General features: G+C 49.2%; 1 long non-coding RNA gene across 1 annotated transcript in view; it reads right to left on the reverse strand.

Moving 5' to 3' along the window:
• Positions 1–22,164, reverse strand: part of LOC138301454 (uncharacterized) — a 64,706-nt gene that overhangs the window by 19,307 nt on the left and 23,235 nt on the right. The gene's annotated exons all lie outside the window — the stretch shown is intronic.

A 22,164-nucleotide genomic window follows, 5' to 3' on the forward strand; every position in this document is an offset into this window, starting at 1 on the left:
GGTAGGAGGAGAATGCATGCCAGCATCTGGAGAAGTATCTAGACCATTAGCTTCACCCTATTCCTGTGCCCAGTCCAAATCAGGGTTATCTAGCTGGTATTCTAAAGGGTCCAGCGTCCCCTCCTATCCTTCCTTGTATTTGTACCCATAGTAATAAGGGTCCAAACCCAATCTGGGGTGAGAACCACATCGAAGTCAGAAGCAGCGTCGGCAGGAACCGTTCTTTCTCCGGGTCATCGTGGGTAAGAATTGGGTCAACGTCGATCATGTGCACCACCAATGTCAGAAGCACTGATGACCTAGCTGGTGTCAGGGAAGGTCGCGATGGCACAACCAGGGTCAGCAAGGATCCGGAGGGACCACTGGGGGCAGAGGCCAAAGACGCTGGCGTGGAACCAAAAGGGCCCTCATATGAACCCCTAGGCCTCGAAGGTGCCACAGAAGGGTCAGAATGACCAAATATGAGGCGCATGGCCTCAAAACTCCTTGAGTTTGGCAAGGGTCGCCCTGGCTCACGGAAAATTGGGGAGGTGCGGAGCACAGCAAGGACACTCCTCCCACGTCGCATCGGCTGAGCGATGCGGTGATGTTGGAAAACGCCTGGCCTTCTTTGACGACTTCTTTCTCTGACCTGAATGACACGAATATTATGATGAGTGGTGGTGACTTCGAACAGTCTCAAGACACTCCTCATGAGTGACACCATGAACGATGCAAAGTCGAGCGTCGGGCCTTCATGAGCTTTAGGGACCGCTCCCTCAAAGCCTTCGGGTGCATGGCCTGGCACTCAAAGCACAACTTCGGGTTGCACTACAAACACAAACGGACCGGATGCCGATCTGTCCCCAACATCATATGGTGACAGGCCTCGCAAGGCTTGAACCCGTTCTTCGGGGACATCATGATGCGCCAAGGGTCAACACAAAAAACAGACAAAAAGGTCCAATACACTTAAAAAATTAACAGGGTATCTCTTCTCCACATCAGCGTGTGGCACAGAAAAGAACGGACGTCACTACGCCGATTTCCTCAAGTAGTGGAACTAAAATGTTTTGGATGATTGCATGGCAAAGTAGTGGCTTATGGAAGGTAGGTATCCATACACAGACTTTTGAAAGGTTTCTCTAATGGAAGGTAAACCTCAGTCAATTTCGAAGTACTTAACTTTTGTATGATACAACAAGATACAAGTAGGAAAATACAGGTCTGGTTGAGATGGGAACTGGGGGCAGCAAACAACACTCTACAGCCTTTTCCCCTGCTTAGGTCAGACTTTAGAATGCCAACATGGTTGAGCCTTTTTTGGGCATTTCAGGTATGAAATCACAGTGTCCTTTTCACCCTTGCTACGTTCTCCAGAACATATGAAGTGGAGGCTGTCGCTTCAGTAACAGTAAGACTTTCAATGACAGGCAGAAGAAAGTGAAGGAAAAACACAAGACTTCATGTGGTTGTCTGATGATGAACAAAATACGCAATGTACTTTACCCTCTGGATTTGGAGGATAAACAATTTCTAGTACCAAGAAGTTTTATGACTCACATTGTATGGATGAAATAACTGGTTCTTATCCAGTCAGCCCAATGAAATCAGGTGATCAGAAGGTGAGCTGGAATCCAAAGGCACCTAACAGTGAGCTGTAGCCTCGGAGTTCTGAGCAGTATCCACCAACTGATAGGGAGTAGGAACCGCAAGTCCTTAGGATTCACAAAACCTATCGGTCCTTGAGGTGGGCAGAAGACTTTAGTAGGAGTGTGAACCTCTGGGGCCATGTGTAGGAAGTTGGCTCTGTGTATACTATTTCAAAGTATGAAATAGTCTGCACAAATTCCAAGGTTTCCCCTTACAGGTAAGATGGTGGCAAAATCTGATAATACTAATGCACTATTTGTGGTAGTGTGGTGGAGCAGTAGGCTTATCAGAGAGTAGTGTTAAGCATTTGTTGTACACACACAGGCAATAAATGAGGAACAAAGACTTACTCCAGTACAATAGGTTTTTATATTGAAAAATATTTTCTTATTTTATTTTAAGAACCACAGGTTCAAGATTTACAGTTAACACTTTAAATGTAAGGTACTTCACTTAGATACTTTAGGAACTTTGAATAAAAGCACTATCATATACAGTGTTTGTAAAAATGGCAATAAGCTATTTTAAAAATGGACAGTGCAAAAATCAACAGTTCCTGGGGGAGGTAAGTAAAGGTTAGATTAGGAGGTAAGTAAAACACTTTCAAGTCTCAGTTCTGGGGCATAGGCAGCCCACCGTTGGGGGTTCAAGGCAACCTCAAAGTTACCACACCAGCAGCTCAGGGCCAGTCAGGTGCAGAGGTCAAAGTGGTGCCCAAAACACATAGGTGCCTATGGAGAACAGGGGTGCTCCGGTTCCAGTCTGCCAGCAATTTAGTACCTGCGTCCTTAGGGGCAGACTGGGGGGGGGGGGGGGGGGGGGGGGATGGAGGGGGGGCAGGGAGGGAGGATTGGGCGCACAAGTAGGCATACAAAATACACCCTCTGCAGCACAGGGCCAGCCGGGTGCAGTGTGCAAAGCAGTCATCTGGTTTCAATGGAGGGACCTGGGGGTCACTCTAGTGGTGCAGGCAGGCACAGGGGGTGGTTCTTGGGACAGCCACCACCTGGACAAGGCAGAGGGTCACCTGGGGGTCACTCCTGCGCTGAAGTTTGGTTCCTTCAGGTCCTGGGGGCTGAGGGTGCAGTGTTGGTTCTAGGCGCCGGACCCTTGTTGGAGGTCGCGGTCAGGGGGCCCTTCTGGATTCTCTGCAGGCATCGCTGTGGGGGCTCAGGGAGGGGTCGTCTCTTGTCACTCACTGGCTCGCAGACACCGGGTAGTCCTCCCTGTAGTGTTTGTTCTCTGGATCTTGAGCCGGGGGTGTCTGGTGCAGAGTGTGAAGTCTCACACTTCCGGCGGGAAACGTGAAGTCTTTGAAAGTTGCTTCTTTGTTGCAAAGAAGTAGCTGGTTTTGAACAGGGCCGTTGTTCAAGGGAGTTTCTTGGTCCTTTAGTCCAGGGCAGTCCTTTGAGGCTTCAGAGGTCGCTGGTCCCTGATGGATGCGCCACTGGTTGTAGGTTTTCGAAGTTGGAGACAGGCCGGTAGGGCTGGGGATAAAGCAGTTGTGGTCGCCAGTCTTCTCTGCAGGCCTGTAGGTCAGCAGTCCTCCTCGTTTCTTCAGGTTGCAGGAATCTGATTCCTGGGATCTGGAGTGCCCCTAAATACTAAATTTAGGGGTGTGTTTAGGTCTGGGAGGGCAGTAGCCGATGGCTACTGTCCTGGAGGGTGGCTACACCCTCCTTGTGCCTCCTCCCTGTGGGGAGGAGGGCACATCCCTAATCCTATTGCCCCTAATGCCCATTGCTTCACAGCTTGTGTGCTGGTGGGGAGAAAATGACTAAGTCGACATGGCACTCCCCTCAGAGTGCCATGCCTACCTCCCACTGCCTGTGGCATAGGTAAGTCACCCCTCTAGCAGGCCTTACAGCCCTAAGGCAGCGTGCACTCTACCACAGGTGAGGGCATAAGTACTATGCCCATACAGTGGCCAAGCAAAACCTTAGACATTGTAAGTGCAGGGTAGCCATGGGAGTATATGGTCTGGGAGTTGGTCAAACATGAACTCCACAGTTCCATAATGGTTACACTGAAATCTGTGAAGTTTGGTATCAAACTTATCAGCACAATAAATGCACACTGATGCCAGTGTGCAATTTATTGTAACATACACCCAGAGGGCATCTTAGAGATGCCCCCTGAATGCCAACCAGAATTCTAGTGTAGGCGGACTAGCTTTTGCCAGCCTGCCACAGACCAGACATGTTGCTGGCCAGGAACAAAGCCTGTACTGGGTGGAAGTGCTTCTCACCTCCCCCTGCAGGAACTGTTAACACCTGGAGGTGAGCCTCAAAGGCTCACCCCTTTTGTTACAGCACCACAGAGCATCCCAACTAGTGGAGATGCCCGCCCCTCCGGCCACTGCCCCTACTTTTGGCGGCAAGGCTGGAGGAGATAATGAGGAAAACAAGGAGGAGCCACCCACCAGTCAGGACAGCCCCTAAGGTGTCCTGAGCTGAGGTGACCCCTGCCTTTAGAAATCCTCCATCTTGAGTTTGGAGGATTCCCCAATAGGATTAGGGATGTGCCCTCCTCCCCACTGCGAGGAGGCACAAAGAGGGTGTAGCCACCCTCCAGGACAGTAGCCATTGGCTACTGCCCTCCCAGACCTAAACACACCCCTAAATTCAGTATTTAGGGGCTCCCCAGAACCTAGGAAACTAGAATCCGGCAACCTAAACCAAGAAGGACTGCTGATCTGAAGCCCTGCAGACAAGACGGAGACGACAACTGCGTTCGACCCAGCCCTACCGGCCTGTCGCCTGACTCAAAGAAAACTGCAACAGCGATGCATCCGACAGGGACCAGCGACCTCTGAAGCCTCAGAGGACTGCCCTGAACCTAAGGACCAAGAACCTCCTGTGAACAGGAGCCCTGTTCAAAACCAGCTACTTATTTGCAACAAAGAAACAACTTCCAAAGATTGCACATTTCCTGCCGGAAGGGTGAGACACTACACTCTGCACCAGACGTCCCCGGCTCGAGATGCAGAGAACCAACACCACAGAGAGGACTCCCCGGCGACTGCTAGCCTGTGAGTAGCCAGAGACGACCCCCCTGGGCCCCCACAGTGACCCCTGCAGAGAGAATACAGAGGCTCCCTCTGACCGCAACTGCATGTAACAAGGGACCAGACGCCTGGAACCAACACTGCACGCGCAGCCCCCAGGACCTGAAGGAATCGAACCTCAATGCAGGAGCGCCTCCCAGGTGACCCTCTGCCGAGCCCACCCAGGTGGTGGCTGTCCCGAGAAGCCCCCGCTGTGCCTGCCTGCAACGCTAGAGAGACACCCCCTCCCCCCCGGTTCCTCCATTGTTTTCAACCTAAAACCCGATGCCTGCTTTACTCACTGCACCCGGCCGCCCCTGTGCCGCTGAGGGTGTACCTTGTGTGCCTTCTCGTGTTCCCCCCCCCCCTCCCCCCCCGGTGCTCTACAAAACCCCCGTGGTCTGCCCCCCTAGAGGACGCGGGTACTTACCTGCTGGCAGACTGGAACCGGAGCACCCCTGTTCCCCATAGACGCCTATGTGTTTTGGATACCTATTTCCTGTGCACGTGACCAGCCCTGAGCTGCTGGTGTGGTAACTTTGGGGTTGCCTTGAAACCCCAATGGTGGGCTGCCTATGCCCCAAACTTGAGACTTGTAAGTGTCTGTCTTATCTCCAAAACTAACCTTTACTTACCTCCCCCAGGAACTGTTGATTTTTGCACTGTGTCCACTTAAAATAGCTTATTGCCATTTCTACAAAGACTGTACATGATATTGTGTTTATTCAAAGTTCCTAAAGTATCTATGTGAAGTACCTTGCATTTAAAGTGTTTGATGTAAATCTTGAACCTGTGGTTCTTAAAATAAACTAAGATAAGCTATTTTTCAATATAAAAACCTATTGGCCTGGAGTAAGTCTGAGTGTGTGTTCCTCATTTATTGCCTGTGTGTGTACAACAAATGCTTAACACTACCCTCTGATAAGCCTACTGCTCAACCACACTACTACAAAATAGAGCATTAGAATTATCTCTTTTTGCCACTATCTTACCTCTAAGGGGAACCCTTGCACTCTGTGCACACTACTTCTCAATTTGAAATAGTATATACAGAGTCAAGGTCCTACATACATGTACTCCCTTAAACATACACTGCAACCTGCCCATGAGGCTACCAAGGGCCTACCTTCAGGGTGCCCGACAAGTAGTAAAAAGGGAAGGTTTAGGCCTGGCAAGTGGGTAAGCTTGCCAAGTCGAATTGGCAGTTTAAAACTGCACACACTAACACTGTAGTGGCAGGTCCGAGCCATGGTTACAGGGCTACTAATGTGCTGCAGGCCCACTAGTATCATTTGATTTACAGTCCCTGGGCAACTCTAGTGCACTTTACTAGGGACTTACCAGTAAATCAAATATGACACTCATGGATAAACCAAACGGTACAAGCTCTATAGGGAGCACTTGCACACTGATTAGAAGTGGTGAAGTGCACAGACAATAAACCATCAAAAACGGACCAGAAAAATATTGTAGGAAGGCAGCAAAACGTTTGGGGATAACCCTGCAAAAAGGGCCATTTCCAATATCACACCTGCAGGAGCTGATGGTGAGCCTCAAAGGCTGAAGCCTCTTGTTACAGTGCCATGGGGCACTCCAGCTAGTGGAGTTGTCCGTACACGGACAAAGCCCCACTTTTGGCAGCAAGGTGATCAGGAAAATTATGGAAAGCAAGGAGGAGTGACCCCCCAAAAAACTCACCCCTCCCCCTGCCATCTAAAGCTATGGCCATCCCTAGGGTGTCCAGAGCGGAGGTTGACGCCCCCCCCCTCCCCTCTCCTCTCCTGCAGAATCATCCATCTTAGTTTGGAGAACAGAAACCAATAGGGTTAGGTTTGCGTCCCCCTCCCCAAAGGGAGTGGACACAAGAACGGGGTGTAGCCACCCTCTGGGACAGTAGCCATTGGCTACTGCCCTCTGACCCCTGTAACCCCCCTAAATCCAGGATTTAAGGGCTTACCTGAACCCAGCTCATGAGATTCAGGCTGACCTGACAAGAAAGAAGAAGGACTGCTGAGCTGAACCCCCAGCAGAGAAGACAACGACAACTGACTGCCTCAAAAAACCTGCACAAAAACAGTGAGGCATCCAGCGGGGCCAGCCACCTCGACCAAGTTATAGAAGTCTGTCCTGCACCCAAAAGGACCAAGAACTGCAGTGGACAGTGGCCCTGTCCAAGAAGGAAACATCCAGGGACCCTGGCACACCTCCAGACACGCGAGTCCTGACCACCCTGCACCAGACACCCTACGGCCGGTGACCACGTGGACCAACCAGCTAAAGAATCATCAGGTGATTGTGATCAAGTGCCCACCCTGGGTTGACCTTTCGACCCCCCCCACAAAGACACCTGCAGAGGGAAGACCGAGGACCCCGACCCCTGAACGCGAAAGCACTGGATGAATATACCCGCACTGTGAGAGACTGGCACCTTATTGCAGTACACCCCCACATTTTTGCCTGGTTTCCGAATGCAACTTGGACTGGAGTGCACTGGGATCCTGCTAACTAGGTTCCCGGTACCAGTGTTCTTTACATAAAACATTTTAAAAGTGATTGGATACATGTTTAGCTATCACTACAAGTCCCTAGTAAAAAGGTACTTAGGTACCCAGGGCATGCAGTACTTTGGATAAGCCCCTGGTGGCAGTGGCACTGATTGTGACAACCTCAAGGGACATGCATCAAGATGTGCACAGCACTGCCATAGCAGACAGTCTCCTGCTGCAAACCTAAAATACAAACTCTACTTGGCAGACTACCTGTGTGCCCGGTCCACCGTACACTGCATTAACTATGGGTAAGACACCCCTATAGCAGGCCTTACAGACCTAAGGCAGGATACTCCATACTATATGTGAGGGCACAGCTGAATGAGCAGTATGTTCCCACCGTGTCCCTGGCAAACCTGGGATATAGTGAGTGGATAGAGCTGCCAATTTAATGTATGTGCTGGACACTGGCCAACACGAGATTCCCAGAAAAATAATGGCTACTCTGAACCCTGGGTTGTTTGGTATCAAACCACTCCAAATGATAAATTCAAACTGGTACCAGTACTGGATTTATAATAAAATGTACCCAGGGATCACCTTAGAGGTGTCCCCTGCAAAAGCCAACTATCCTGGCATATTTTCTGACTGGTTTCATCCAGCCTGCCACACCCACACAGTCCATATACAAACCTTGGTGGAGAGCCCAGTCTACCTGGTTCGTAAACCAATGCCCTCCCTTGGTGGAGGAGCTAATCATCCACTCCCCCAGGAACGTGCAAAACCCCGGTAGTGAGCTTCAAAGGGCTACAGCCCCTGAAACTCGAGCCTCCAGGCCTGCTACTAGCATCTGAGGGGTTGCCACTTTGCAAAACACCCACTTTTTGAGTGAGCAAAGGTGGGAAACCACACAAAGATTAGGAGTGGCGGCCTAGCATGCACCACCTCTAAGGTGTTGTCTGCGAAGTGGACCCTCAAATTCAGTTTCCTCCATCTTGAAATGAAGGAAACTAGCCAATCAAGTTTAGGGAAGTCACCCTTCCCAAAGGAAGTGGACACTAAAGTGGGTGGAGCCACCCATAGGTAGGTAGGTGTCCCATTGGACATTACCAGGTTTCCCCTAGAACGCCCACTAAATTCTGTATTTATTGGACATCCCTAGAACAAGAAATCAGATTTCAAAATACAAAGAAGACCTGCACCAAAGAAGATCCAAAGCAAAAGAACTACAGACCTGTTGCACAAGAAAAGGCGCAAAACCCTGCCTGCTGCACCCAGGACCTGCAAATTGCTGCTGTGGAGGAGCTGGACACTGGACCGAGCCCAAGAAACCCAGGTAATATCCAGGCTTAAAGAATCACCCCAGATATCCCTTTTGAGTGGAGGCACCACTCAAAAACCAAGCAAGATCCAATAAGCCAGTGAAGGTCGCTTCACTGGCTGGCCAATATGTCCACAACCGGAATTTGCAGCCGGACCCCACAACACACTAACTACCGTCCCGGATGTGACCTACAAGTGTGCCAAGATTGGAGGGCACAGTGCCACCAGAGGCCGAGTTACGCCAATTCCCTGGGACAACCTCAAACCAGCTCCCCAGGAGCTGAAAGGATCAGGAGGAAGCTCCTGTAGAGGGACTTTAACAACACCCTGGGACCTACCACCAGAATGCTCACAGTGTCCTGTAAGCAGCCAGAGAGACTCACCTCCAAAAGGACTCAGTTGCGCACAGCTCTGGATCTCACCCCGCATCCGGCCGCTCTGCGCCCGCAACAAGGAACCAGCTGTGCTCCACTGATCCCCAAACCCTTGCGACCTCGACAGCCCAAGGGGACCCCCAGAAACCATCTTTTCCAAGTGGCCCCTACAGGTGGCCCTGTGCCAAAAGTGTTTCCTACACTGCTCCCGCCTGAAACGGTAGCCGCAAGAGGCTCTCCGGCTGGTGCAAGGTGCCTACTGACTGCTGCGACCACCCTGCAAAAAACAAAAAAAAAAAAAAACACAAAAGAGACTGGTAACTCAATTGTACGATTTTGAATGGTAACTGTACATTGATTCCAATGATGCGTAATTATGAGCAGAAAGACTAACTTTATTACAACTTTTAAAACTAATATATAAAAAAGTATTTGAAAGATCTTGGTCTTAAAAATTAAATAAAACTGAAGTATTTTTATAAACTCTGGTCTCGAGTTATTTTTTGAGTGCATGTGCTGCATGATTGGTTTTGTGAGCACAACAAATGCTTAGTACATCTCCTGGATTAGCCTAACTGCTCGACCAGCTACCTTAAAAATTGTAGCATTAAGTGGTCTAATTTTTGCTCATGGAAACCAAAGTGTGGTCGCCTGGACCCAGTGCATAGTGTGACTAGTTTTGCACACTGCATAGAAGGCCAGCCTCCTACAGATGCCTAAAAGACCACTGCACCCGCAGCCCCCAGAGAACCCGACCTCCAGCACAGGTACATTCCTCCCTGTCTAGCTTAGGGTTTGCTCCAGGGGACCCCCTGGTCCTCACATGCAGCATCTGAGTGACCCTGGGGGTCTCCTCACAGAGATCTATTGGAAAACCAATGCCTTGTTTGCATCCTGCACCCAGCTGCCATAGTGCCACTGAGGGTGTGCGTTTGATGCCTCCTTGTGGCCCCAACAGTGCCCCTCTAACCCTCCCCCTCCTACCCCCAGGTCTGCCCACCAAAGAACAGGTACTTTTCTGCTGGGAGATCCGATTCAGAGTGCACCCTGTCTCCGTAGGAGCCCACTTTAAAATGGCTCAAATTTGACCTCTGCACCCGAACGGCCCAGTGTTGCTGGGAGCTTGGGGTTCACTTGAACCCCCAGCTGTGGACTTCCTAAGCCCCAGAGACTGAAACTGTTAAGTCAAGTACTTACCTCTAAAACTGTGCTTTAGTTTCTTCCCCAAGGATGTGTCCTGAAAATTGCAGTGTCAACATTTAAAATAGCTTTATTGGCATTTATTCAAAAACTGTATGCTATATGAATTCCATTCAAAGTATTATTATTGATATATATGTGAAATAATATCTATTGATGTAATTACATGCAAAGAGAATCTTGTGATTCTAGAAATAAACAAAATTTATTTTTCTATATAAAAACCTACTGGTCTGTAGTTTAGTCATTAAGTGTGTGCTTCTTCTATTGTGTCTGTGTGTAGAACAAATGCATTTGTAGTATCTACTTTAGCCTCTGTGGAACACCTGGAGTCTGTGCATGTCATTTTGATATAGTATATAAAGAGTGAGGGGGACTGACTTGAGTTGGCGAGGTAGCATTTTCCAGGTCTGTGCTGCGATGTAGGAAAAGGATCTCCCTCTGGCTGCATTGTTACCAATTCTAGGGGTGGCAGCAAGGGCAACTTGTGCAGAGCGGAGTTACCGGTCTCTGTTTGGGTCTGAGAGACTCAGTTGGTGCACGAGTCGCTGAGTCTGAGTGGCTCTGTGAGTGTGCGCATGAGTACCTCAGTGAGTGTGAGTGCTTGGGGATTATCTGAGCAGGTCTGTGTGAGTTCACAAGTGCCTCTGTGGGTGTATTACTGGGTGCATGAGTATGTGAGTATTGTAGGAAGCAGCATATATAGTGAACCAAAACGAGGTACACTGCGCAAAAAGTCAAAGCAATCAGAGGAACAAATTACATCCCAAATGCTCCTTTTTTCGGTAGTGTGGTCACGCGACTCCTACGGTAAGTGAGACACACACTGAAAGAAATCACACCGATTTATAGTAATAACATGTACTTTTATATAAAGTCTGATATTTTGATTTATTAATTTTTACAGCTTGCAAAACTTGATACAGTGCATTTTTCAGATGTGGTAAAGTTATCCTACGAAGGAAGAACTAGCACTGCATACATGTATAGTAAAGCGACTTACGTGATCAATCTCCTGGACTTCAGCCACACGGACCATTCACCTCAGGCAGCAGGGTGCATGGGTACAGCTCAGCGTCAAGTGCCCCATGTAAGTCTATGGGGACCGGTTTGGTCACAAAGTTGCTTGAGGGATGTATTGGGAGTCCACGTGGGTTTCGAACCTTGAGACCCTTAGGCACGTAGGGACACCACCGATCCACTTCACCTCAGGCTGTGGGGTGCAGGTGCAGTGGTGTTTTATCGCATCAGGTCTGGTGCTGGAGTTCCTTGTGGTTGTAAGGAGCCCCGCAGAAACAGTCTATAGGCATCGACTTGGGGTTTAGTCCGAACAAGCCAACAAGTGGCCTCAGGTCTCACGAGGCAGAGAGATGTGGGGACAGCCTTGGTCTTCTTCTCCTAGGCCCAGGGCAGACGGGTGCAGAGGTGTCCTGAGACATGGGGTCTTTGTCACTCACTGTTGCTAGGGGTCTGCAGAATCAGGCTGCAAATGCTGTCAGGAAGTCCACATAGGGCAAGCCCTGGGTAGGCTGTGTCTGAAACGCCTGGGGACCATGGTGACACCACTGGCCCACTTCAACTCGGGCTAGGCAGCTCAGCTGCAGTGATGTTGCCCAGTGTTGGGTTTTTGGCAGTCAAGGTCCTCATGGTTCTTCCTTGGGTGCCTGCAGATGCAGGGCAGCAGCTCATGTAATCCAAAAGAGTTCTTCTTGGTGATTTGTGAAGCACGGACAGCGCTCCCTGATTTTTGGAACCTGCAGTGGAAGGACAGGTCAGATGCTCCTCAAGGGCCAGGCGCAGCAGGCTTGGCACCACTACAGTCGTGCTTCTTAGGTCTATGGTTTTGCAGTCTTGTTGCACACTCCTTTTGTGTCATGGAAGAAAGTCAGAGAATCTGTGTAGGAAAGTGCCCTTGTTGGCATGGTTGCCCCCCACTTTTTGTCTGATATTGGTGATAACTTGACAGAGCGTGATGGGATCCTGCTAACCAGGCCCCAGCACTAGTGTGCTTTCCCAAAACTGAAGCATTGTGTCCACACAACAGCACACCCTTGGTACACAGTTAAGTCCCTTGTAAAAAGTACCCACGGTACCAAGGGCCCTGTTAACTGGAAAGTCCCCAAGTGCTGCAGCATGACTTATGCCACCCTGGGGACCACTCACCTAGCACATGCACATTGCCATTGCAGATTGTGTGCGCTGGTGCTGAGAAAAAGGCAAATTTGACATTGCACCTCTCAGTGTGCCACACCACAAACCACTGCCGATGGTATACGTAAGTCAACACTCAAGCAGGCTTTACAAGGTGAGGAATCCACAGGTAGTTGTATCCATCAGAAATATATTTTAATTTATTTTAGAACCACAAGATTCAACTCAGGTTACTCACGTTATCGCAGTCACCTGGGAGTCCCCTCTGCGGTATTTGTTTTCTGGAGCTCGAGGTGGGGGCATTGGATGCAGAGTGAGAAGTCTCACGCTTCCGGCGGGAAGGGAGAGTTCTTTCAAAACTTGCAAAAATGTTGCAGTGTCCTCAGAGGTCGCTGTTCCCAGACAGATGCGTCGCTGTGCAGTTTGAGTCTGGGGACAGGCCGGTAGGGCTGGAGCCAAGTCAGTTGGTGTTTCCGTCATCTCTGCGGGGCTTTCAGGTCAGCAGAACTTATTTGTGCAGGTTGCAGGAATCTGATTTCCTGGGTTCAGGGTCGCCCCTAAATACTCAATTTAGGGGTGTGTTTAGGTCTTGGGGCAGTAGCAAATGGCTACTGCCCTTGCGGGTGGCCACACCCTCTTGGTGCCTCCACCCTGAGGTGATGGGGGCATCTTCCAATCTCAAGATGGAGGAATTATAAAAGTTAAGAGTCACCTCAGGGGCTGTCCTGACTGGTGGGTGGCTCCTCCTTGTTTCTTTCCCTCATCATCTCCTCCAGCCTTGCTGCCTAAAGTGGGGGGGGGGGTCCATCTCCACTAGCTGTGATGCCCTGGGGTGTTGTAACAAAAGGCATGAGCCTTTGAGGCTCCCCGCCAGGTGTTACAGTTCCTGCAGGGGGAGGTGAGAAGCATATCCACCCAGTACAGTCTTTGTTCCTGGCCACAGATTGACAAAGGTACTCTTCCCCATGTTGCCAGAAACTCGTCTGGTTGTGTCAGACTGGCAGAAACTGGTCAGCCTAGCACTAGTAGTCGGACTTGTATTCCGGGTCCCTCTCTAAGATGCCCTCTGGGTGTATTTTAAAACAAATACCACACTGGCATCAGTGTGCATTTATTGTGCTGAGAAGTTGGATACCAAACTTCTCATATTTCAGTTTAGCCATTATGGAACTGTGGAGTTTGTGCTTGTTAAACCCCCAGACCTTATACTCTTATGGCTAACCTGCAATTACAATGTCCAAGGTTTTGCTAAGACACCGTAGGGGCATAGTGCTCATGCAGCTATTCCCTCACCTGTGGCATAGTACACCCTGCCTTAGGGCTGTAAGGCCTGCTAGAGGGGTGACTTATCTATGCCATAGGCAGTGTGAGGTTGGCATGGCACCCTGGAGGGAGTGCCATGTCGACTTAGTCATTTTTTCCCAACCAGCACACACAAGCTGGCAAGCAGTGTGTCTGTGCTGAGTGAGGGGTGTCCAGGGTGTCATACGGCATGCTGCAGCCCTTAGAGACCTTCCTTGGCAACAGGCCCTTGGTACCAGGTGTACCATTTACAATGGACATAACTGTGTGCCAGGGCAGTGCCAATTGTGGGTACCAGTTAGGGAAAGAACACCAGGCAGATCTTATCCTCCAAACCCACCCTTGCTGCCATCCACAGAATCAGGAAGAGCACATCTGAAGGCAGATGCTTTTCTTACCTTGTAGCCCAGTCAAACACGCTTCCACTCAAACTCAGACATGCAGACTCACTGAACCAGCTCACAAAGGATCTAAAGACATGGATCGCAGAGTGTCAGCACGTCCGCAACAGCTATGAGCCTCCATGGGTGATAAGCCGCCCTTTAAAAGCGTCTGATTGCTCAAATGACTGATGTGTGCAAAAATACCTTTATTAGGAATGAAAAACTTGCCTAACAATAGCTTTACAAGTATGTCTCAATAAAAACATAAAAGAAAAGAAATGTTTTACCTAGAAGTTATTTTGAAAGATTAGCAACACATAACTCACCCACTGTTCAATATCAGTCATGTTTGGCCACTAGAAATGGCTGCCAATACTCTTTTTAGTTTTGTTAGTTCCAGAGTGACCTCCAATTAGTGAAGAATGTAACTTATTAAAAATGTGCTTTGCCAATTCTTCACCAACGATAACTTGTGCCTTCTTCCCCTTTCCTACAAAGAACACCTTTTCACCTAATTAGCCAAAAAAACATGAGAACGTTTAAAGGGCGATTTCTATTTACTGCAGATGTTGCACGAGAGATACATTAAAAGCACGTAATGAACGAGTTACTTACCTTCGGTAACGACTTTTCTGGTGGATACATTAGCTACCTGTGGATTCCTCACCTAATGAATACTCCCATGGCGCCAGCATTCGACGGAAATCTTCTTCCTAGTCTCTGCACGTCGACGAGGACGTCACTCCAGCCCACGCGACGCCGTCTGAAGTCATACAGGCAATAAGAGGTCCTCGACGACGTGCCGACGTCAGTACCAATCATTTTTTACGTGCATGAGAACAACAAGCCAATGCAATGAAAGAGCAAGGCAACATCCCATAAGATTGTAAAATACACAACATTGCAATGAATAGCTGTAAATTCTTTATATATAACTCTCTTTTTAAATATATGCAAATCATGTATATACACAAAGATATATACATATATATATATATATATATATATAGATAAATATACACAAGTATACATATATACAACATCTATTGCACCCTTGAAGACCAAGAGGAGCACACTCAAGGATTACTTGGTAAGACCAGAAAGGCAACGGGGAGGCGGGTGGGACCGTGAGGAATCCACAGGTAGCTAATGTATCCACCAGAAAAGTCGTTACCGAAGGTAAGTAACTCGTTCTTCTGATGGATACAACTACCTGTGGATTCCTCACCTAATGAATAGAGTCCCAAAGCAGTACCACGCCCGGCGGTGGGTGCCTAAATGGTCAAACCAAGAAATCCTGCAGCACTGACCGTGCAAAATGGCCGTCCCTTCTAACCTCAGAATCCAAACAGTAATGTTTTGCAAAAGTGTGAAGGGATGACCAAGTTGCGGCCTTGCAGATGTCGACCACAGGAACACCTCTGGGCAAGGCCGAAGTGGCCGACTTAGCTCTGGTGAAATGAGCTCTAATGCCCTCAGGAGGATCCTTCTTTGCCAAAGAGTAACAGATTTTAATGCAAAGAACAACCCACCTGGAGAGTGTTCTCTTGTGGACTGCCTTTCCTCTCCTCTTGCCCACGTATCCAATAAACAGCTGATCCTCCAGCCTGAAATCCTTTGTTCTATCAATAAAGAAGCTTAACGCCCTCTTTGGGTCCAGACGGTGCAGTCTTTCTTCCTCTTTGGAAGGATGAGGCGGAGGATAGAACGTGGACAAAGTAATTGCCTGAGCCAAATGGAAAGGTGAAACAACCTTCGGGAGGAAAGCAGCCTTGGTCCTCAACACCACCTTATACCCATAAAAAGTTGTATAAGGGGGCTTTACCGATAAGGCCTGCAACTCACTCACTCTCCTTGCTGATGTTATAGCTATCAGGAAGACTGTTTTTATAACCAAATACCTTAAGGGGCAAGAATGCATAGGTTCAAAAGGGGACCCCATAAGGAAAGTCAGGACCTAGGACAAATCCCATTGCGGCATAACAAATGGCTTTGGAGGATATTTATTTAGAAGACCTTTCAAGAATCTGATAACAATAGGGGATTTAAATAAAGATGGTTGGTCTGGAAGACATATGAAGGCTGACAAGGCCGATAAATAACCTTTAATGGTAGCCACTGCACAACCTTTCTGCGCTAGAGACAGAGCAAAAGACAAAACGTCCGATAGATGAGCATGTAAGGGATCAATCTGCCTCTCTCCACACCACGCAACAAATTTAGACCATCTATTAGCGTAGATAGATTTAGTGGAGTGTCGCCTGGCCGCTAATATAACATCCACTACCTCAGGCGGGAGAGAGAAGGAACTCAGGTTGCCCCGTTCAATCTCCAGGCATGTAGGCGCAGACTCTGGAGGTTGGGGTGTAAAACCTGCCCCTGCGACTGCGAGAGGAGGTCTGCCCTGAAAGGGAGACGGAGCGGAGGGCACATTGAGAGTTGGAGAAGGTCGGAGTACCATACCCTCCTTGGCCAATCCGGAGCTATTAAGATGACTAGAACCCGGTCTTGGCGAATCTTCCTCAATACTCGAGGAATCAAGGGTATGGGAGGAAACGCGTAAAGCAACTGGCCGCACCAGGTTATTTGAAACACGTCCCCCAACGCTCCCTGCATCGGATACTGGAGGCTGCAGAATAACGGACAATGCGCGTTCTCCAGAGTGGCAAACAGATCTACCCGAGGAAACCCCCACCTTTGGAAGATTAAACAGACTTGATCTGGATGGAGACGCCACTCGTGGTCTGCCGAGAATTGGCGACTGAGACTGTCCGCACGCACAAGACTCCGGCCAGATGGTTTGCTACCAAGCAAATCTGATGGTCCTTTGCCCAGGACCATAGTCGAAGAGCTTCTCTGCAGAGAAGGTACGACCCTACTCCTCCCTGTTTGTTTATGTACCACATCGTGGTAGTATTGTCCGTCAGGACCTGTACCGACTGACCACGAAGGGAAGGGAGGAAGGCCTGGAGAGCCAGACGTACAGCCCGTAACTCTAACAGATTGATATGAAACATCTGTTCCTCTGGAGACCAAAGGCCTTTGATCTCCAGATCCCCCAGATGAGCTCCCCACCCTAGAGTGGAAGCATCCGTTATGACCATGGTCACTGGTGGCGACTGCGCGAACGGCTTTCCTTGCGAAAGATTGTTGCTCGCAATCCACCACTTCAAGTCCACAGCAGCATCTCTGGAGATCTTGACAGCACCTTCTAGATCTCCCTCGTGTTGAGACCACTGCCTTCGGAGGCACCACTGAAGAGCCCTCATGTGCCAGCGAGCATGCGTGACCAACAGAATGCAGGAGGCAAACAGACCGAGCAGACGAAGGACCTTGAGGACTGGAACTACCGCTCCATTTCGAAACATTGGAACCAATTCCTGAATATCTCGAATCCGCTGAGGCGGAGGAAAGGCTCGACCCAATGTTGTATCCAGTACTGCCCCTATGAACAGGAGGCGCTGAGAGGGCTCCAGGTGAGATTTGGGCTCATTTACCGAAAAACCCAGGTCGAACAACAATTGAGTTGTTGACTGCAGATGATGCGACACAAGCTCCAGAGACTTGGCTTTGATCAACCAGTCGTCCAAGTAAGGGAATACCGCTATCCCCTTCCTTCTGAGCTCTGCAGCAACCACCGACATCACCTTCGTGAAGACACGAGGTGCTGAAGTAAGACCGAACGGAAGGACCGCAAACTGATAGTGCTGCGATCCTATCACAAACCGGAGATACTTACTGTGTGACTTGAGTATCGGGATATGAAAGTAAGCATCCTGCAAGTCGACAGACACCATCCAATCTTCCTTGTTCAACGCCAAAAGCACCTGAGCTAGGGTCAGCATCTTGAACTTCTCCTGTTTGAGGAACCAATTCAAGATCCTCAGGTCCAGGATTGGTCTCAACCGACCATCCTTCTTGGGAATCAGGAAATACCTTGAGTAACAACCTCGACCCCTTTCCTGCTCTGGGACCAACTCTACCGCGCCCTTCGAAAGGAGGACTTGTACCTCCTGTTCTAGCAACAGGAGGTGTTGAACAATAAGATGGGCGAGGCGGGATGGGGGGCGGGAACTCCCGAAAGGGAAGGATGTAGCCTTTTCCCACAATACTGAGAACCCAAGTGTCCGTTGTAACAGTCTTCCACTTGCTGAGAAAATGCTGCAATCTCCCCCCTACAGGAGAGGAGTGAGTGGGAAATGGTGGAAGCCTAAGGCTGCTTCCCCTGCTGCACCCCTCCAGAGGACGAGGAAGAGGCAGAGTGCTGCTGAGAGGCTCCTCTGGTGCGGGCCCTACCTCTCCCTCTAAAAGATCTATAGGGATGGGAAGAGGCAGGTTGCTGGAATCTCCCCCGAAAGGAAGAGGAGGAAGAGCCACGCCCAAATCCACGAAACCTCCTGAAAAATCTGGAAGAGGCAGTGGAAGAAGGAGCTTGGAGTCCTAGCGATTTAGCTGTGGCCCTGCTCTCCTTAAAACGTTCCAAGGCCGAATCCGCCTTGGCCCCAAACAGCTTGTCCCCATCAAAAGGGAGATCCAATAGGGTTGACTGCACATCCGCAGAAAACCCCGAATTACGGAGCCAGGCCTGTCTCCTTGCCACCACAGTCGTGCCCATTGCTCTGGCCACCGAATCAGTTGTGTCTAGTCCAGTCTGAATAATCTGGGTCGCGGCAGCCTGGGCATCTGAAACAACATCCAAAAGACCCTGGGGAAGCTCCGTAAATGAGGAGGAAATGTCATCCATAAGAGCATGAATATATCTCCCCAGGATACAAGTTGCGTTGGTGGCCTTCAACGCCAGGCTGCAGGACGAAAAGATTTTCTTGGACTGCACGCACATCCAGTTTCTTTGAGTCCCTGTCCCCAGGCACCGTCGGGAAAGAACCAGGCGCTGATTTGGATGAACAGGAGGCCTGCACCACCAAGCTCTCTGGTGTAGGGTGCCTAGAGAGAAAGCCAGGGTCAGTTGGTGCAGCTCAATACCTCCTGGCTATGGCTCTATGAACCGCTGGGGAAGATACTGGTCTCTTCCACACCTCTAGCACCGGATCCAGCAAAGCGTCATTAAACGGCAAGAGAGGCTCGGCCGCAGCTGAGGCCGGATGTAGCACCTCTGTCAGAAGGTTCTGTTTTGCTTCTACCACCGGCAAAGGCAAGTCCAGAAAACTTGCTGCTTTCCGTACCACTGCATGAAAGGAAGCAGCCTCCTCCGTGTATTCCCCTGGAGACGAAAGATCCCACTCAGGGGAAGTGTCCAGCCCACTGGCTGTATCTAGCCCATGCAGTCCATCACCCGAGTCCTCTAGTTCTCCTTCTTCCAGGACTCGTTGGTACTCCTGCTCCTCTAATAAACGGAGAGCACGTCTCCTCGAATGAAGCCTCTGCTCGATACGCGGAGTCGACAATGCCTCCGCTGAAGCCGAAGATCGGCGCCGATCTTCAGAAGCCACCGACGCCGAGTCCGGCGCCACAGGTAACTTCGGTGCCGATGAAAGAGCACTCAGAGCGGATGGACCCACCGGAGTCACAGGCCGAAATCCCGACGTTGACGGGATGGAAATCTCCGGAGCCAATCCCTCCGAAATCAGCGGAGCGGCCACCGGCGCCGACACCGGCGCCGAGCCCACGTTCCCAAAAGGGAGAAAGGGCATAAAGGGTGCCGGCCGTAGAGGCACAGGATCACCCAATGAAAAGGCCAAAGGGCCAGCCGGAGCACCCCCTGGAGCCATCTGTTGGAAGATGGTATACATCGCATTTAGGAATGCGGTACTATCGGCTCCAGGGGTGGGGAAAAGCCGGGTACTGGGGTGCCTGTATCGAAGGCGACCCCGACGCCGGCCTCAACGCCTGCGACGACACCAGAGGTTGCACCACTTCAATCACCGACGCCTGTCCAGGTGAAGTCGGTGACGCCGGAGAGGGCAACGGCGTCGATGGATGCGGCGTGACCGTGGGACTGACCTCCCAAGTCCTCCGGCGCCGATCCGAAGACCTGGAACGAGTCTCCTTGCTTGAATGGCGCCATGATTCTCTACGGCGCCGGGAGTCTCGATGACGCCGATGCCTTGGCGAAGAAGACTTCTTACGATGTTTTTCTTTCTTTGACTTCGCCATAAACAACTTCGCCTCACGTTCCTTGAGGGCCTTTGGATTCATGTGCTGGCATGAATCGCAAGTCGAGACGTCGTGGTCGGAGCTCAAACACCAAAGGCAGTCGGAGTGCGGATCCGTAACTGACATCTTGCCCCCACATTCACAACAAGGCTTAAAACCCGACTTTCTCTGCGACATTATACTGTAGCGAAGGACTACGCAGCAAAAATACACTGTAACCACGAAAGTAACAGTTTCTCCCTCGAAGATAACCGTTTCGAATGCACGGAAAAAAGGGAACTGACGTCGGCGAGGACCTCTTATTGCCTGTATGACGTCAGACGGCGTCGCGTGGGCTGGAGTGACGTCGACGTGCAGAGACTAGGAAGAAGATTTCCGTCGAATGCTGGCGCCATGGGAGTATTCATTAGGTGAGGAATCCACAGGTAGTTGTATCCATCAGAAATATAAATATATATATATATATATATATATATATATATATATATACACACACACATATACATACACACACACACACACACACACGCTAACAATCATTAAAAAAAATAAAATATAATGAAATGAATCAGACTAAACAATATTTGTTAACACATAAGTAGGTAGATAAATATAATTGAAAGGATCACCTATTCATGAAGCTTCATTCAAACAAGTACAGTAAATTGTATGAATGTATAACAATTTTCTAATTCCAAAGTAATTTGAAAAATAACTTACCATCAATGGTGATTTTTTTGGAAAGTCTCCGTAATCCATGCTTCATTATTTTACTGAAATCATCAGGGTACACATTACTGCGTATATAAAATTCAGAATCTGGTTGTACTTTGTAGCATCCATTGTTCTTTACAATAACAAAATAAATATAAACTGAAGAAAATCTAAACATCGTAATAGTAAAAAAATAAAATCACATGGATGAATATACGTTAACAAAGGTAAATAATGTGTTCCTCTGATTGACAATTTGCACCCACACATTCGTTTTTTGAAAATGGATACCATAAGAATATCTCTCCACAGTAGCTGCCTCAGCTCTGGTGGGAGGAGCACATAAGCCATCAGAAGTCTGCTTCTTCGCCAAGGCATTGCACCTTTTAATAGGAAGAAAAAGATAGTTGGAGATGGTCCTCTTCGCTCATCAGCTTGCCTAATTTTCACAGCAATTAAGCAAATAAAAAGCTGATCATCCATTTAGCATTGTTTAGTACAATGAATGACTGCTGTGGGTCAAATATATGTAAGAATGAGGAGGTAGAGAAAAAGTTGTCAGGACAATATTTAGACCAACGTGAAAGAGTGAACACTTTTGGAAAAAGAGAACCAGCTTGCCTCAATAGATGGTAGTTAAATGTGTGGCTACAGAGAGGGTTAGATGCTCGTTAACCCTTATGTAAGAAGTAATTACGGGAAAAAAAGAATATTGTATAGTCAACAAACCTATAGGTCCTCATTACAACCCTGGCGGTCGGTGTTAAAGCGGCGGTAAAACAGCCAACAGGCCGGCGGTAAAAAAAATGTAATCACAACCGTGGCGGAAACCGCCAACATAGACAGCCACTTTAACACTCTGACTGCCACAGTGGTACAAACAAACAGCATGGTGGTCACCACCAACAGACAGGCGGAAGACAATGTATCGCCCACAGAATCATGAGAGGCCAATCCGCCACTTTTTCAGGGGCGGATTCAACGCGAACAAAAACACGGCGGAAAAAGAACTTGGAAGGAAAAATGCTCACCTCTACACACCATACGAGGAACCAGGATGCCATGGAGCCGGGACTCCATATTCTACCAGCCATTGTCTTCCTGCTCCTCTACCAGGAGCACGAACGCCAGCAGCGAAGACCACAGTGAGTATTGCACCTAAGACACAGGGGAGGGGGGAGGGAAAAGAGTGACACACACACGCAACACCCCCACCCACTACAGCACACATACACAAATACATGTTGATACATTACAGTTACACCCCCCAAGGCCCCCGGAAGAATGCAAGGACAATGGAAATGATTGTAACGATTCTGATCAATAAAAATCCAGTACTCATAAATATATATACACACCATTAACAAATATATACACCAAGAATTAAAGTCCATGTGCTGCACATAGATAGTCCGTGGACCACTGGGCCCAAAATG

The sequence above is a fragment of the Pleurodeles waltl genome, chromosome 6 (assembly GCF_031143425.1).
Source record: "Pleurodeles waltl isolate 20211129_DDA chromosome 6, aPleWal1.hap1.20221129, whole genome shotgun sequence".
Taxonomy (NCBI): domain Eukaryota; kingdom Metazoa; phylum Chordata; class Amphibia; order Caudata; family Salamandridae; genus Pleurodeles; species Pleurodeles waltl.